The following is an 18,233-nucleotide window of genomic DNA, read 5'->3' as shown; positions in this document are numbered from 1 at the left end:
ACCCATGCTGGTCCCACAGGGAAGCCATTACAAACCAGTGCAGGTTTGTACATCCCTTAGAAACTGACCCCAGGATTGGCTTACAGCTGGTTCAGCTTTTTTCCACCACAGCTGGCCAGCAGTTCAGCATAGCTGATGAATGATCCCTAAAACTCCAAACTTGAAAAACAAAACTTTGTTTGGTGAAGCCTCTAAGCACTGGGGAGAAGGGTGTATGCTTATGAAGAGCCCGTACCCTAAACCCCGTCCTGCACCCAAACTCCCTCCCAGAGCTGCACCCCTTCCTGCACCCCAATCCCCTGCCTCAGCCTGGTAAAAGGGAGTGAGGGTGGGGGAGAGTGAGTGATGGAGGGAGGGGGGATGGAGTGAGTGGGGGGCGGGAAGAGAGGGGACAGGAGTGGGGCCTTGGGCTGAGTAGGAGGCTGGGGTCCCCAAAAATTTGTAAATCAAAATGGGGGTCCTTGGGTTGCTAAAGTTTGAGAACCGCTGCTATAAACCATACTGGATAGAATCATAGGGTTAGGAGGGGCAGCCAGGATAGTCAAGTCTAACGCCCTGCCAAAATGTAGGATTCGTTGTATTTAAACCATCCAAGACAAATGGTTATCCAGCCTCCTTTAGAAAATGTCCAGTGAAGAAGCTTCCTCAACCTCCCTAGGTAGTCTGTTCTATTGTCCTATTGTTCTTACCATTAGGAAGTTTTCCCTGAGATTTAGTATGAGTGGCAATGTGAAACTCCATACAAGTGACTAGGAAAACCTACAAAGAATCTGTAAAAACAGTCATGAGAATCCTCCTCCTTAATGTTCCTATAGCAAATGGGGGGATGCAGCAAAGCTTACCACAGTATCTCTAATATGAAGGAATGGAATCTGGAACCGTTTACTTTTCATCCAGGAGGTCAAACTCTTACATACTCAAAGTCCAAAGAGAGAGCAATGTCTTGGTAGAAGAGCAAGGGAGCTGTTACATCCCTTGGTGAATATCTGCTACTCCTTAGATCTGTAAGTGTACAAATGCTACCAAAATCATGCAAGAGTGACATCCTTCCAGCCCTTTTGTGCAAAGCAGAGATGCAACAACTGAAGGAGTCAGAAGGAGAAAGATGGATTATGAATGAGAACAGCGGTGTAAATAAAATCCTGACAGGTGAACTAGAAGAGGTTAATTCTGTGTTGTCATCTTAACATTTTTTTGTCACCAAAAAGTCACCTTCCCCTACTGTGTATATTCTATGTAGCACATGCTGGTTGTAACGAATCTACTCATGCTCCCAGTTTTTGGCTGGTGTATTGAATCCAGCATCTGTTACATTCTGTAGGGCAGAGAAGGTGGGATGGCAGTTCATGCATGTGAGAGAGCAGTGATTAAGAATGGGAAAGGAGATACTGCATAAATCATACTTTTTCAGCCTCTGCCAAGAACGACCATGTCTTTCCACTGTATTGAAATTCATTGTGTAGTCAAAACATGCAATGTCTTTTGTCAACGTGATGATAAAACTGCTTGTATGTGTATAGTGCTTGTCAGCTGAGGAGCTGAAAGCATTTTACAGTTATTTTAACCTCTGCACTCTGAGGTGGGTATGTAGTACACCACCCACAACGCAAATGGGGAAACTGAGACACAGGTAAAGTGACTTGCTGAAGGTCAAAAGGTCATTGGCTGATCAGGAATCATGACCTCCAGTCCTGTGTGCTCTGGCCACTTGGTCACACTGTAAGTGTTAGGGTATTTTTACTAAGGATGTATAAATCTGTGGCAATTAGGAGTGTAAATATAGAGAACTCACACCACACATTGCTCTTACTGTCAGTGATCAATCAAAAATAATATAAAATTGTTCCCTTCTGTTATGCTTTACAGATCTTTGTGGAAATACAGTAGTGCTTCTGTGACACCCATCAACTTGGTCATCTCCAGTGACTGACCCCAAGATCTGCAGAGCTAAAGCATGAGCTTCTATGTGGGCCAGGCCCATGGGGTCACATGTAACACACACTCGATAGCAGGTTACACTTCCATTTTGTTTCTGATTAATACTCTCCCCACTGCAGTAGGTAGTTCCCTTCCATCCTGCACGTCTGCCCCTTTGGAACTCCACTTGTGTCCGGCAAATTTCACTATACCAGTTTCCTTTGTTACTGATGAAAAGCGCATCAAAAGTAATGTTTTGATGATTTTTTGTAAGCCTCCACTGTAATTGTCCTGTTTAGTTTATGGTTTTTATATGCCCAATGCTGTGGCATCTTGGATCATGACTTACTGTAAATAAAGGCTCAACAAATTAATCTGTCCCAAATATGCAGTGCAGAGAGCCCCCACTCTGTGTGCCGCCCCAACCAAATACACTATATTATCCAGGGTTTGACCAAACCAATGTGTTTGGTACCATGCTCCAATTAAGAAATTTGGGCTGTCACAGGCACTGAATTCCTGGGGACCCTCCATTCTCCAAGAGTGTGCAAGCAGTGACTGTCAGGACAAATACCTCTGCTGCTGATGGCCATCATGATAAAGCATAGTGTGAGAGTTGGCCCCTAAGAGAGCCACTCCTAGAGTATATAGGATTTACTAGATTAGCACCAACACTGTCAGTTGCCCCTGAAAACAAATGGAAAACAAATTTAAAGATGGACCCAGCACAGATGAAATGCGCAGATGTCTGACCCCCTAGGCTAAGCAGGCAGACTGCATTGCCAGCATCACCTCTGCCCAACCCAGACTGAGCTGCGGCTGAGTTAGTGTCTGTGTCTTGGACAAGCAATGGCAATTCTGATCAAAGTGCAGCCTGATGAAAAAGAGACTTAGAACTGAGTGTTACCAGCAACACACAGTGCCTCACAGTCTCCCCAGCAGCCTTGTATATATGCCGGAGTGACCATGGCTGATTGGAGCCCTGTGTCACCACCACGAGTGAGCAGCTACTTGGTGCTATCCACTGTCTACTACTTCCCAGGTTCTTCTCTGAGGCCTGCAGCAAAGAACAGAGAATCTAAAGAACAATCCCATTGGCCAATTTGATCCTGCTGGCATGTCAGCAATACTTTGTGCTCAGCCATATCAAAGGCTAATAAATTTAATAATATCATCAAGGGCACTTGGCCTCTGTCCACTGTCACTAGATCATCAGCTAAAGAAACGAGTGGAGTCTCTCTACCATGGCCAGGCTTGACAGAGAATAATGATAGCAAAAATATTTGCAAAAATTATCCACTCTTCTGCCTCTCCTGATATTGCTGAGAGAAGAGGAATAGGTACCAAATGAATTCCTTCTGAGCTCCCAGACAGCTTGAGAATTAATAGCTTATAGTGGAGAAGTGATGGTCTAGGTCTGAATATTCCTTAGTTCAACATGGACAGTTCTCCATACTGCTGCGCCTATTCCTCCAAAGCACACATTATACACACCTGGCGGAGTGGTCCCCATAGTGTGAGGAGAGAGGAGTTGAACAGTGGATGATATTTAAATGGTAATAAAGAATTGTAGTGGGTTGCTTTGTGTTCTTAAGAGCTAACCAAGTGTCTAAAGCTTCAGTTAAGAAATGCAGCATTCGCAGAGAATATAGTTCAAGAACTAGTTAATAGGTAGTTTATATATATAGATTATAAGAGAGAAATCAAAAAGTTCTTTAGCAATAATTTCTGTAGCGTAGGACCAGATGGCTGAACAATTTATCCTTACCATTTGCAGAAAGGTTACAAAACATATATGCACTTGGAACAATTTAATCCCCAAATGAGTTGTTACTAGACTGAAGCTATTGGGCACTCAGTTGGGAGGATTCTACAGGGAAATCTTGGTTACAAAATCATTTTGTACCAAATGAACCTGGGAATTCTGCTCAAGGTTCAGAAGAGAATTGAAACCTGATATCTTTTGCGTTATGCTTCTATTGATTTATTGAGTTTTCTAACTAGCTTCCCCTCTCCCCAAGTACAAACCTCTATATCCAGTGGCTGGGTGGGCACACTTTGTAGCTAATAGTTTTCTTAGAAAAATGTTCAGTAAGAACTTTCTGTGAAATGAAATTTTGTTAACTGTGTATGTGTTCATGTGTTGTGCACCTGTTTTAAGTGCATTAAGAGCTGAGTCTTATAGCAATAAAAAGTATTCTGACTGGTATTGGTGCACTAGTCTTTAGCAGGGACCAAATGTCATCTATGTATATAATTTAAGTATAACAAATTGATTTTGATAGATTAAGTATGCAAGTGAAGGGAGGAAGATAAGTCAGCAGGGCTCGATTTCAGCTAGCCAAGGGACTAGATGCAGAAATTGCAGATTATCTTCTGAAAATTCATGACAAACAGGGATTCAAGGAACCAAGGGATCGGAGAAAGGCAAATCCTCTACTGGTCCTTTTTAAAAGGTAAAAATGGAGATTCAGGTATCACCAACTAGTTCTCTAATGTGTAATAAAGAAATCCTCATGTAAAGACTCAGAAGAGAAAAACAGCTCAATAGAACAAATCATGCAAGGTCAGCCAGGTAGTTTTCTGTGTAAAAATTACAGTGGACAAAGTGACTATTAAATTAGGAGCATAAGAACTGCCACACTGGATCAAGCCAATGGTCCGTCTAGGTCCAGTATTTTGTCTCTGACAATGATCAGCATCAGGTGCTCCAGAGGAAGGTGCAAGTCAGTCTGCAGTGAACATTTATGGAATAACTTGCCCACAGAGGTATTTTCTTCCTAACCCTTACTACTATAATTGTGGAATGTAAAGAAAAGTAAACAGATGAAATCTGTAGAAGCTGTTAACTCACAAGGATTTTGCAAATCCTGTCTCCATAGTCACAGAATGCCCTGACTATTCTACTGGGACCGGGAGAGGCAGGATGCTGGGGACAGAATGAATGGGATCTACACTAATTTTTCACCACGGAGAAGGTGTTTCACCATGGAGGGGAGGTGAAACTGTGACTGTGGGAATGTCTCTCTTGTTGCTCTAGATGCCTGGGAAAGAGGGGGAATATCACATTGCAAATAGCCCAGGTGTCTGGCTGTGTGCCGAGACTAGGAATTACACTAGGTGAAAGTCAAAATTACAAAATAATCTGGAAATTACAGTAATTTAAACAGGATGAGCTTTAATTCAGTTAAATGGAAAAGCATGCACTAGGGCTGGGGGCAGGGAATTGGTGACCATGGGAGATAGTGTATACCAACTCCAGTCATGTGAAGGGGGTATATTTATTTGTGTGTGTGCCCTAACGGGGGCCCTTAGATGCTACTGCACTATGAATAATAATTTGTGTTTGGAACAATGATCTAGATCATATGATTGGGCCAGGAAACAAATGTTAAGTTACTTGTCAGTGTTTCAAGATTTTGTTTCTAGAATGATCTTAGCTTAAGAAAATGTTTCCCTAAATAGTAAAAACAAAATATAAAGTAAACAAATGGTAAAAGCCTTGTGGGAACATATTTGTAACAATATTATGCACCACTCTTACTGGTACTTAGTTAATCATATACCATAGAGATAGATCCACTTAAAGCACCCAAGAAGAAAGTAACAACTGATGAATACCTACCTTTTCTCTGTGTTTTTTCACTATCTCGCATGTTAAAAATAAATCTAAAATGTTTATATATTTGCTGTTAGCCTGAGCTGATCAGCCATTACCAGAAAAACACTGCAGAGTGGTATAAAAGGAATTACTGGAATGAATCCCAGCTGGCTAAATTAAAGGAGAACTCCCATAATTTGACTACAAGACTCTAGGTCTCCCTCTTTTGTATTAGAGACCAGATTTTAGAAACACACCCGGGAGAAAGGATGGACTTGAGAATGAGCATGTGAAGCACTGGGTTGAGACCCAGGAGTTCTCGATACCTCAGTTCCCTCTCTGTAAACTGGGAAGAGCAGTACTTCCTTAACTTCCATGTATGTGTATGGAAAAATTCATTAATCTTTGTGTGGCAGGTAGATTCTAAAGTGAAAGGGGCATGTAATTACCTAGATAGAGAGATAGGTAGCATCTATTGCTGATTCGTGCTGACATTTCTTCATGAGAGCTGCTACTTCCTAGCAAGAAGTTCAATCTAATAAAAATGCTGATGGGGTATGAAATGCGGGAAATGCAAATACAGCAAGGAAGTTTAAGAGGCAGTAGACTTTGAAGGTTATTGTATGGTGAGCTCTATTCCTTCTTTTATTAGAGCCAGCATGAATTTTGCAGGAAATATACAAATACTTCGCTGCAACCTTTGAAGGTATCTTTTGTTTTTCTGTGAATGCAGGTGCAGGGCTGCTTTTATTATCTCTCAAAGTTAGGAAGGTGCCATAATGGCTGCTTCCACCATTGTTTATTCTATGAACATAGATATTTAGTAATTAGAATAGCTTTTAGAGTGCCTTGCAAGTTTCATTTTAAAAGGTGTATTAGATACAGGCACTCCAGGTCCAGGCATGTCAGGTGGCAAGAGTCGTCTGAAATTCTCTTGCTTCTAAGGCTCCTGAGTATAACCTGTAAATAACACCTGGAGATAGATTCACTTTCATTTCCAAGAACTGACCCAATCCCCATGGAGATTATGTGATGTATGTGTCCTCTTTCTCTTTCATTTTGTTGTGTAACAACATCATGGATTTTGTTCAGATTTATGGAGGCTGCCTAGACTAAACAACTCACACTGCAAGCAAAAAAATCTACCCAGTTCCATCTATTACACTTCTACCAGGGAGTTTAATAACTTCCATAATTTTCTCTCTGGATTCACATAAAGATCATGCTGTTTTTAAAAAAGAGAAATACATTCTCCTCCATCTAGGACTGACAAATCTAATAGCAAAACCTTCAATTAAATGGAGAGAGATTCCTTTATTTTGCACAAGTTTCTTTCTAACCTTTCTGGTAACTATTAACTATAATTACAGTACTATATAATTACAGTATTTGTATTCTAAGCATTCTAACCTCAAAGGTATGTAGCAGTTATTCTAATCTGTCAACTGATAAGCTTTTTCTGAAGCACTCTGTAGTCCTGAGTTAGTACTTGGTGTGGTAGCCACTCTAAAGGAGACATTTTGCAGAAATGTAGTGAGAATTATTCCTTTAAACAAGTGTTCATTTCATCCTAAACATAATTTTCCCTCCAATCCTTCAGTTTTATTACCTCTTTTCTTAGAAGGTTTGCAGTAAAAACATCTACTTAGTGCAGGACAATTTTTCTCATGAACAAAACAAACACTGGTGCAGAATCAGGGCTCTGGCAGAGCATATCAAGGACTTTGGCACGGGGGCAATAGGAGCAGGACATACATTTTTTTAACTGCATCCTTCACTAGAAATGTTTTTGCATGAAAAGTAAAAGACAGTTTTGTAGAAATGACAAATTTGCAACTAGTACAATTTATGTCAGAATGATCTAGTATTAATATTAGTGTGGGGCAAAGCTCACAAAATTGGTCCAATAAAAGATATTACCTCACCCGCCTTGTGTCTGTAATAGCCTGGGACTGACTTGGCTAGAACAACACTCCAACCAAAGTTTGAATAAACATGCAAAAATTTAGCTGCTTGTTTTAGCTGACTGTCTGAAAAACTGCACTGGCAATTTCAGAAGAATATGCTTTTTTGCACAATTCCAGCAATGCCACGAGGACTGCCTTTCTCATGGTATTTTGGCAGGTTTGTGGTCTCAGCCTGAAGAAGTGAAAAAGAAAAATCAACAAAATTTAACAACACTTCTTGAGCTTAGGATAAGGTTTGATTTCATTTTTGGGCAAAGGTTTTGATTGCTGATTTAGCCAAACTGCTTTACCCATTCCTAATTAGTATCTGATATTATTGCCATGCAAGAATCCTGTAACCTTAATCAAGTGTGTCAGGGGCCAAGTGTGAACCTGGATGCTTGTTATCTAACCAAAAATGTCAGGTTCACCTGCCACTTAAAATAACATTTTCCAATTAGGCTTTAACCCATTATGGAAGGAATCATGCCATTCCCTTCATCAACCTACTCACATGGAGATGGGAGGTAGAAAATAACCCAGAGAGCTGCTCTGTGGAACTGATAAATCCTTTTGCTGCATCTGTTGTATATTTCTAATGTCCACAATATAGTTGGGTAACTCAAACTTCCTGATACTTGGGGATGGGGTGTGTGTGTGGGGGAAATGCAGGTAACCTAAGTGAATTATCTAAAATACGGTATGTCCCTGTAAATGTTTGTGGATGGACCAAAACTTATTCATAGTATTTGTCACAGAATAGGTGGTCCCTTTGAGTTGACCGGCCCAGCACCCCTGTCTCAGAGCAGGTGGGCCCACTTGAGCCAATTAAAAGGGGCAGGGCTACCCCTGGGTCAATAGAGGTCTGTCACAGGGCAAACTTAGGAGTGATTGGGGCAGGCTGTGCCTGGGGAGTGGAGCTAACTCCTGTGGTGGGGCCTTAGAACAGGGGGCCAGGTACCCAGGAAGGTTGCCCTGGACTTGTTGTTCCAGAAGAGTAACAGAGCAGGTGGAAAGCAGCACTGACTTTTATAAGAACTGGCAGACAAGTGAGCTGAAGAACCAGTTGTGGTTTTGCTCATGTGTGGCCAATAAAGGTATTCAAAGGATGGGGCAGTGTATTCTTAGAAGCTGGGGAGAAGCCCTGCCCTTGGGAAGTATTCTGTTCCAGAGCTAATCTAGGAACAGAGCTAATGCTTGAGGAAAAATGGGAGTAAATGAGAATGAACAAATAAAATTCTGGTCCAGCTTCATTACCTGACATTCTTAAGGCATGCTCCCTGAGCATCATCCACTTGTAGGGTGACCTGATGTCCCGATTTTATAGGGACAGTCCCGATTTTTGGTTCTTTTTCTTATATAGGCTTCTATTACCCCCCAACCCCCTGTCCTGATTTTTCACACTTGCTGTCTGGTCACCCTATCCACTTCAGCTAATATTGTTATAATTAGGCACATGGCATTGGGTATGGATACTTAAAGAAGGTATTGCTGACTGCCCACACTTGTCCCATACCACTGTGTTGATAAGACACAATGGCTCACATCTGTCTGCTTGAGTACAGGGTGGGCTTTTGGTAGAAAGAAATGTTCTTCCTTTCAAGGAACAGAAGGGTTTCCTTGGGGGCATATGATGTATGGAGTAGTGCAAGAGATAGAGCAAAGCTGTGGGTTACATATAGTGTATATGAGAATAGAATTTCTCTATCATTTAAAGAGAGCCTTCCTAGCAGCACCCTCTATAGTGGTTGACTAAAGAAAGGGTATTTTGCACCTGCTTGATTTATTTCCCCCCACTTCCTTATTAAGTCCTGCAATTCATTAGTTTAAAAACTACTTTGAAGTAAGACAATTTGTCCTGGATTATAGATATGGCTAGGTGAGGACAAGCACCATTTGTGAGCCTCAGCAAGAAAATGAAGTCTGACCATGACAAAGGCAGAATTAGAAGCTAACCCGATGGTGTGACAGTAACTAAACAATCTATGGCCCTTTAGTCACCACTGCCTGTGAAGGATGCTTGAAATTTGCTTAGATATTTGGACTGGTTTCTAATAATTGTCTTGCAACAGATCAATGCAGACAGTTTTACAGGTATATTTCCTCTTATTGCTATGGAGACAAATCAGTTTCTCCATCCCAGCCTCTCCTCATGCTCCAGACAGCCAAATATTTGACAGGATGAAATATTTCTCTGTTTAATTATCGTGTTTTTTTATTTGCATTCATTAGGAGAATGGTAGACTAGAGGCTGTGAAATTATCAGGCAAAGAAGGCTTCTAAAAATATTGCTGCTGTAAGCAGGGTCTGAATGAGTTCTCCCCTGGCAGCTAGCGATAAGGCAGGGGAAAACACTTCAGGAGCAGACCATGTTTGCATACATGTGCCTATTCTGCCTACGGGTGCAGCAGATGGAGTTGCTTTGCCAAATTGATCAATTTGGCTGGTTTTGAGTTACAAATCACTCTAGTATTTGAATGCAGGGCTAATGAAATGTTTCCCTTATTGTATGAGTGAAGGGCAGCAGAACTGTGCTTAGCATGCCCTGACTGAGGGAGTTACCCTAAACTCAACCTCACTTGCTAAGCAGGGGGTATGGATGCCAAGTATATAGGAGCATGGGTGGGGATGTTGCCCAAAGAGTCCTAGACACTGTTTGACCTGCCCCTCTCCAGTGTGTAATGATGGAGCTGATTAGACTCAGTTCAGAGTTTTTGTTACTGGTTGGTGATTCCTAGAGCTGACATCACTGCTGAGCTAGTCTAGGAGTGAAGACTTGGGCCTTGTGTGGAGACAGTGCACAGAGACTGCACTAGCTCTGAGGTTCCCTGCTACCTGCTGAAATCACCAAGAGCTGGGTTAAGTGGTGGAACCTCAGAACATGATGTTGTGGAAGCAGCAGCGGCTGAGAACAGTGGGCCCGTAGTCAGGAGACAGCAGAGGCATTGTTCGATGCTGATGCTCCTGCCCCTCCCCCCATATAAATGCACCTCTGAACTCTGAGTCTTCACTAACCAAGGACAGCCAACTGTGAGTGGAGTGCAGTGGAGGGAGAAGGGAGTGATATTTTAAAGGGACATTGATTTGTTGGACTTTCCCACCACAAGGTGGGAAATGGGACAAAGGATGCTGCTCAACACACAGTGAGGTTGGGTTTGCTTATGGTTCTATGCTTTTGAATGTGGTTGTGGTGTTTCCCCAGATTAAAGCTTGGTTCCCTTTCCCTTTTATTAAAAGTTCTTTTGTTATACACAGACTCAGTGCTTGCAAGTTTGGGACGTATTCTCTTAGAAATTTACCACCATCCCAGGGCCCCTCTGAGTGGGGCTAGGGGCTCAAGCCAGTTCTGTTTTGTATTGTTAAAAGGAACCCCTAGATATTGAAATTGGCCCTAGTCCCTGCCAGCTCCACCTGGCAGAAGGGTTACATTTATGAGGCTTGGTATAGTTAAGTGTGTGGGAGTTCCAATTGCTAAGGAGGTTTATAAAGTGATGTCATCATTGTAAATAAATTGAGGATGGATTTTTAGAGAGATGGCTGTTCAAAATGGGCATGCTTTTAAAACTACCTCAACAATGAATATTTAGAGTTATTTGAGGCTGCATATGATCTCATTCTTCCTACAGTGCCACATGGACTCTTTTGTATCACAATAAAAAGGATAGGCGTGAAAAAATGTAGGAAGTGGAAAGCAGTTGCCTCTGCATTTTCTGCCAGCTGAAATCAAATGGTTTGACACACTTGTGAGGGAAGATATATACTGCATACAAGTCTATCTTAGCAGGAATGCCAAATACAGCATCTTTTGAAAGAAAAAGTACTGGAGTATGCGGTACCTGGGGATCACATTGCAGAGTGTACATGTCTGTTAGTAAAAACAAGGAGGAGTCCTTGTGGCACCTTAGAGCAAATAAATGTATTAGTCTCTAAGGTGCCACAAGGACTCCTTGTTGTTTTTACTGATACAGACTAACAGGGCTACTACTCTGAAACGTGTCTGTTAGTTACTCCATGGAGCTTATGATTGGTCAGCGAGGCAGGGGTGAGTGACAAATGCTTGTGGGGGCCATAACAAAGTTGTGGGGAAATCTCATTCCAAAGCTGCACAAAGTTATTCTGTGTAAACATTTTCTAGTCAATGGGTTATTCTGTGTGGACCCTGCCCCACCTCATAAAGATAAGAGAATAGGGATGAGTAAAATAGTGCTAGAATATTGTTTTTTGGAAATAAGGCACTTCTGAGAGAAATTTCTTAGCAAGGTTTCATAAAATGTTAACAACTCTAACAAAAAATTCCAAAATCACAATAGGGAGCTGCTTGCCTGAAGTATTGCAGTCACCACAGTGTACACTGTGTTTATATACTGTAAGTATTTCATAGAGGATTGATAATACTATAGATTTGACATAGCATAGTCAAATACAAGTCCTGTGAAGCCTGACATTTACCCATTTATTTTAGTCACATCTCCTTACAAAGCTTCTTTTTGGAAATATATGTGTGAATGTAACGGTTATCTTGGGTTTTTACTGTTCCAATTTCCAAGCGCTGCTAGTTGTGAATCACATCAGTTGGAGAATAAGGTTTATCTTTGTAGTTACTAATGTGCTTTTAAATAAAATATTTTTAAAGGAATCTTACTGCAGCACAACACTTTATTTGGCATATAGCAACGCTTGTTGGATATGCCATTTTATTTCATTTAATAAATCTTTAAAGAGCCTTGTTTTAAAGCTTCAGCAACAAAACAAGGGTGGCCATCGTACTTCAGAGAAATGTCCATGCTGACGGCTTCAGTGCCATGCTAAAATTTAGCCTCTGATAGCTGCAGCTATCGGTACGTTCCAGATCATGTCAATAGAACTACTGTCATTGTGGGTCAAGGTCAAATGGACCAAAACTGGAACCGCTTATATTTAATCTTCCAAACTTAGAGGGATAAAAATAATAATAAAAAACCCCTACTGCCACTAAAGTTTAATGAAAAAAGGATTAGACTTTCTAAGTTAGGCAGCCTGTGTGTGGTGTGTTCCCTCCCATCTCTCTTCCCACTCCCTCCCCTCAGTGGCATATTGTCAAATCCTACTGGCTATATTCCTGTGAGTATTCCCATTGTCCTCAGAGTAGACAACATGCAGAACAAAGACAAGCAGGCTTTAACCCAGGCCTGCACAACATGCGGCCCGCGTGGGCTCATTGTGCGGCCCGCGGGGGTTGAGTAGATGGGCTCACTGTGCGGCCCTCAGGGGAATGGGGGTGAGTAGACAAGCGGCGGGTGAGGGAGGGGGGCTGAGTAGGTGAGCGAGCGGGCAGTGGCAGGGAATGAGTAGGTGAGCCGGGAGGGTGGAGGCTGAGGAGGCAAGTGGGCGGGCAGTGGCGGCGGGGGGGGGGGGGCAGGTGAGCTGGCGAGCTGGAGGGGGGGGCTGAGGAGGCAAGCGAGCAGGCAGTGGTGGGGGGTGAGTAGGCGAGCCAGGGCAAGGGGGCTGAGGAGGCAAGTGGTGAGTCGGTGGCTGACCTGTTCTACTGATCTGGTCTTGCTCCCATCCCCTCTCCCAGGGCCGGCTCCAGGCACCAGCAAAACAAGCAGGTGCTTGGGACGGCACATTTCTAGGAGCGGCATTCTGGCGCCGGCCATCATAGGTGCCGACTCCGGGGCATAGGAAAAAAGTGCCCTTGCTGCCCCAGCTCGCCTCCGCCTGCTCCCCTGAGCGCGCCGTCACTGCTCCGCTTCTTCTCCCTCCCTACCAGGCTTGCCACGCGTGAAACAGCTGTTTCGCGCAGCAAGGCTGGGAGGGAGGAGAAGCCGAGCGGCGGGGCGCTCGGGGGAGGCGGCGGAGGTGAGCTGGAGTGGGGAGCGGTTCCTCTAACCCCCCCCATTACTTCCTGCGCCCCTCCACCCTAGCTCACCTCTGCTCCGCCTGCTCCCCTAAACGCGCTGCTGCTCCACTTCTCCGCCCTTCCTCACCTGAGAGGGAGGGGGGAGAAGGGAAGCAGGTGGAGTGGAGGAGAGCTAGGGCGGGAGGTCACGGGGGGCCCTCAGGAAGCAATCGGGAGGGAGAAATGTGGCACGCTAGGGGAGGAGGCGGTGCTGGGGATTTGGGGAAAGGGTTCGGAAGGGGTGGAGTTGGGGTGGGGCCGGGGGCAGAGGGCCACGAAAAAGAAAGGGGAGGCGGCCAAAAATTTTTGGCTTGGGGCGGCAAAAATCCTAGAGCTGGCCCTGCCCTCTCCAAGCATTGCAGCTGTCTGGAGGTGCCTGCCTTCCACACCTTCCTCATTCACACCTCATTCATTCAACAGGGCAATCGATTACAAAGTGGGGGGATGATCTTATTCTACTTCTAGCAAAAAGACATTTTTCTTTTACCTTAATTATACTACCTTAGGGGCCGCTATAACATATTACTGAGGTTCAATACTGCTGTTTCGGTGGGGCGGTGCGGGGGAAGGAGGGTTTGTTTCCGCGGGGCAGATGGCGTGTGGGGGAGGAGGGGTCGGTGGTGCTGGGGGAGTTGTTTCTGTGGGACGGGCGGTGCTGGGGGGGGGGTTGGGGTTGTGTTTCGTGGGGGCTGGGTGGCGCTGGGGGGTGTTGGCGGAGCTTGGGGGGTTTCGGCCCTCAGTTGTTTTCTTTGGAGTAATATGGCCCTCGCCGCTTTATGGGTTGTGCAGGCCTGCTTTATTCCCATCTGAGTGCTCTGAGATTTCCTCTTCTAACACCCTGCAAATTGAGATGGAAATAAGCGTTGTGCTAAATTCATAACGCTGAAAGCTTCAGGTAAAATAGGGTTGTTGTGGGTGGTGGTGGTGAGAGGGTTTGCCTTGATTATTTCCTTTTTATCAAGTTGTTTAACATTAAGGCTTGGTCTACACTACCCCCCTAATTCGAACTAAGGTACGCAACTTCAGCTACGTGAATAACGTAGTTGAAGTTCGAAGTACCTTAGTTCGAATTAGTTCGAACTTACCTTGGTCCACACTCGGCAGGCAGGCTCCCCCGTCGACTCCGCGGTACTCCTCTCGCCGAGCTGGAGTACCGCAGTCGACGGCGAGCACTTCCGGGTTCGACTTATCGCGTCCAGACTAGACGCGATAAGTCGAACCCAGAAGTTCGATTGCCTGCCGCCGAACTAGCGGGTAAGTGTAGCCAAGGCCTAAGAATGGCTTATTTAGAAGAAAATTGCCACATGACAACAATAGGGAATTCTAGGTTTAAAAAACAAACAAACCCTGACCACTTGTGAAGCAATACTTTTTTTCTGGTGAATGTAGCCTCAAAACCAGCTGTGCTGTTCCTGACTTCTCAGATCATGGTTTGCAAATCAGAATACACGTAGCTTTAGAGCCTTTTTTGGTCTTATTTCCAAGGCTTGCTGTTAGGCAGCTATTTAAAGAGCTAGCTAGTAATGCAGCTGTGGCTAATTAAGGGGAAAGAAAAGAAAAGTGAGGAGTTGTTTTAGAACATGTGGGTTGTTACTTGTAGAATCCAGCCTCCAAGGAATTGATCTTTGCCAAGTTAGGACCCCTGCTCCAAGCAAATACGTTCTCATAAAATGTCCTTTAATGAATTTTGTTTTCAGATTAGGGTAAAATGAGGAAAATAAATATCTGGGACCTAGGTTGAGTGGCATAATATGGCTCTGCATCATGAAAGGAGAATTTGGAAACCTTTGTTCGTTGCTAAACTCAAGTAACTGTGAGCATTCATCAGGTCTTGAGAACATGACCTATGAAGGAAGGCTGAAAGAATTGGGTTTGTTTAGTTTGGAAAAGAGAAGACTGGGAGGGGACATGATAGCAGTTTACAGGTATCTAAAAGGGTGTCATAAGGAGGAGGGAGAGAACTTGTTCACCTTAGCCTCTAAGGATAGAACCAGAAACAATGGGTTTAAACTGCAGCAAGGGAGGTCTAGGTTGGACATTAGGAAAAAGTTCCTAACTGTCAGGGTGGTTAAACACTGGAACAAATTGCCTAGGGAGGTTGTGGAATCTCCATCTCTGGAGATATTTAAGAGTAGGTTAGATAAATGTCTATCAGGGATGGTCTAGACAGTATTTGGTCCTGCCATGCGGGCAGGGGACTGGACTCGATGACCTCTCGAGGTCCCTTCCAGTCCTATAATCTATGAATCTATGAATCAGTGATGGATGGGGGGGTGAATTGTCCCCTTAAGAATATTTTCATACTCTTGAGCCAATGTTCCCAAGTTTCACAAATTTGGATTTCCTTATTCCACTTTTGTTAACCAACAACAACACTGGCCTCATTGGAGTTTTTGTATCCAAAACTCACAGTAAAGCAGCAAGAAGAGACCTACCTTTTCTTTTGTTGATTGAATGTTGGCTGCCTTCTTGAACATAGTTGATTTCCAGTATCAAATTAGAAGCTTCACTGAAATTATTTTTAAAAGCCCTTCAAAACCCAACCAACCATGCCCTTCTTCCTGGCAACCTACATACAGAAAACAAAGAAGGAACGCTTCTGTTATTGCTTTAGTATAAAGCTGGCTGCCTAGAAAAGAAATTTTAATTTTATTTTAATTTGGCCATTGTATTGCAAGTGACACTGACAGCCAGCCTTTCATGTAATAAAGGAGAAGCATTTTATTAGAAGTTCTATTTAAGAACGTCGCATACGTATTTCACTTGGCTACACTGCAATGCAACAGCCTATTCGTACAAGCTTGTCGCTTCTATTATTTAGGCACTTGTTTTGGTGTGTTTTTAGAGCTCATCACCACAGCCCATTGCTATGAGCTTTTTGTCTGCATAATAACATATTACTCAAATATCCCATCCCTTTTCTGAGATCTACAGGCCAGATATGGAGATGGTGGGAAATTACAGTATTTTTATGAAAATTGTGACTCAGTTTACCCATTTGCTTTTGTATGGCTACCTACTTGGTTGCAAGAAGCTAGCTTCTTTCCAAAGACACTCTTGCTGGGAGCATGAGAACAAGCATTGAATGGACTGGGTGGGAGTCACATAGATATGTCTGGGTTGACATGATTGAAGTATCAAGAGTCACCAAGGCTTGGATAGCGCTACCTTGGAGATGGTCAGGTCCTTGGTCTCCACTATTAACTTCTAATGACTGACGGCCAAGGGAATTTTTTGTAATACGGATGGGTTACCTGTCTGACCATAATCCCTCCCCTACCTTGTAGTGCTGCTTGTTGGAATGTAGGAGGAACGGGGTGCACACCGGTTAGTAGGCATGATAGTTGAAATGTTTAGTTGTTACCTGATCCAAAACAACTTCACATGTTAAATGCACCATAAAATAAGCCACCACAGGTCAGAGAACTGTAGCAGAGCTGTACTGCAGTAGATGCCAATACTGGTGCACTAATTGTGGATCTTCTTGCTCCAACCCAAAACCTTTGTGTACTTGGGAACAAGGAGATCCCATGGGATGCAACTTTGCAGTTCACGGGAGGTGAATGCTCTCTGTGAAGTGTTCCTAAATCTTGTGCCCACTTTTGAACAGCTCAGTGATGCCAGTTCCATTGCTTCACAAGCCTCTTCAGTCATGGAAGGGAGTTGAGTGTGGGAGCAGGATTTGAATTGTAACTGACAGCAAAATTTGACTCAGTCTTTGATTTAACATGTATAAATGTACAGATTTTAAGGCACAAGGTTGCTTACGTATTGTCACCTGCAATAGAAACTGAATGAGGGAGGAAAAGGAAAAAGTAAGAGCTGCGGAGTTCACACAAATATGTTCTCTGGTTCACACCAAGTTACAAAGTTTCCAGGTGGATGTCTCTCCAAATTTCAAGCAATTCAGATTTAAATTATTGCACATTTGTATTTCATAGTCTTATGCTTAAATAACTTTTTTTTAACAAGTGGAAACAAGAATTTTTATACTTTAGCTACATATTCCTCCATAAACAGGGAACCTGTTTGTGTTTTCTGTATGTGATATAATAGTGATTAGACCTGCGTAAAATAAATACATGGCTTAGTACTGGTAGAACAACATCCTAGATTCCCTCATCAAGTTTGAACTATAATGATAATAACCACAGCATTTTTTTTCTTTTTTAACAACTTGACTCAAGTCATTTGTGTGGCTGCCATCCTGAGAGAGTTTATTCACTTCCATGTTTGGAATATCTGAAGTGTCACAGGACTGTCCTATAAATCACTGGCTGTTGAAGATCAAGTATATTGAATGCATGAGTTGTATTTTATTTTTTTTGGATTCAGGTGGTTTAGGTCCATTACATGAAAGGAAAATGTCATAGGCACAGCATCAATATACATGTTGATTTAATGAGAGACTTGTGGGTGGGTGAGTGACTGTCATGTTACATAATATCAGACATGAGTCTTGGTTTTGGGAATGAGAAGAAATGTGCTTATCAAAGCATGTCATGTTATTTCAAATTAGCTTTGCTCATATATATTTATATAATAATTTTAGGTTACTTTCAACTGAAAGCTTTTCTCAGCAGAGTGAGCATTAGAACAAAGCACCATGAAGAACCTTGTTACTACTGTATTTCTATGCCCAACCATACCAATACTGAAGCCTTGTGATGCAAATAGAGAGAATCTTACTATGGAATGCTGAAATTAATAAAACCCAATTAAAGAAAATATATATTAGCCATTGATCTTCTATGAATCTTCCGACTGCATGAATTTGGAGGCTGTATGTGGTTTAAAAAAAATTCATCCCTAGCTTAAGAGCAAAATGGAAAATTCCAGAATAAGTGCCTTATTCTTTCTGATCTGTGTTAATCTTCCATTTTTCAGGTTG

The 18,233-nt window shown here is 42.9% G+C and overlaps 1 protein-coding gene across 4 annotated transcripts in view; it reads right to left on the bottom strand.

Moving 5' to 3' along the window:
• Positions 1-18,233, bottom strand: part of LIPC (lipase C, hepatic type) — a 79,828-nt gene that overhangs the window by 48,169 nt on the left and 13,426 nt on the right. The window contains exon 2 of one of the 4 annotated variants that reach the window (XM_065558276.1): positions 15,778-15,911. The exons of the other annotated variants lie outside the window; for them this stretch is intronic. The gene's annotated coding sequence lies outside the window, so the exon portion shown is untranslated. The remainder of the gene's footprint in view (positions 1-15,777; positions 15,912-18,233) is intronic. 4 annotated transcript variants of the gene reach the window in all.

This window comes from Chrysemys picta, chromosome 10 (assembly GCF_011386835.1).
Source record: "Chrysemys picta bellii isolate R12L10 chromosome 10, ASM1138683v2, whole genome shotgun sequence".
In the NCBI taxonomy this organism is placed as follows: Eukaryota; Metazoa; Chordata; order Testudines; family Emydidae; genus Chrysemys; species Chrysemys picta.
Note: the sequence above shows the minus strand (reverse complement) of the source record. Positions and strands in the feature narration are given on the sequence as shown.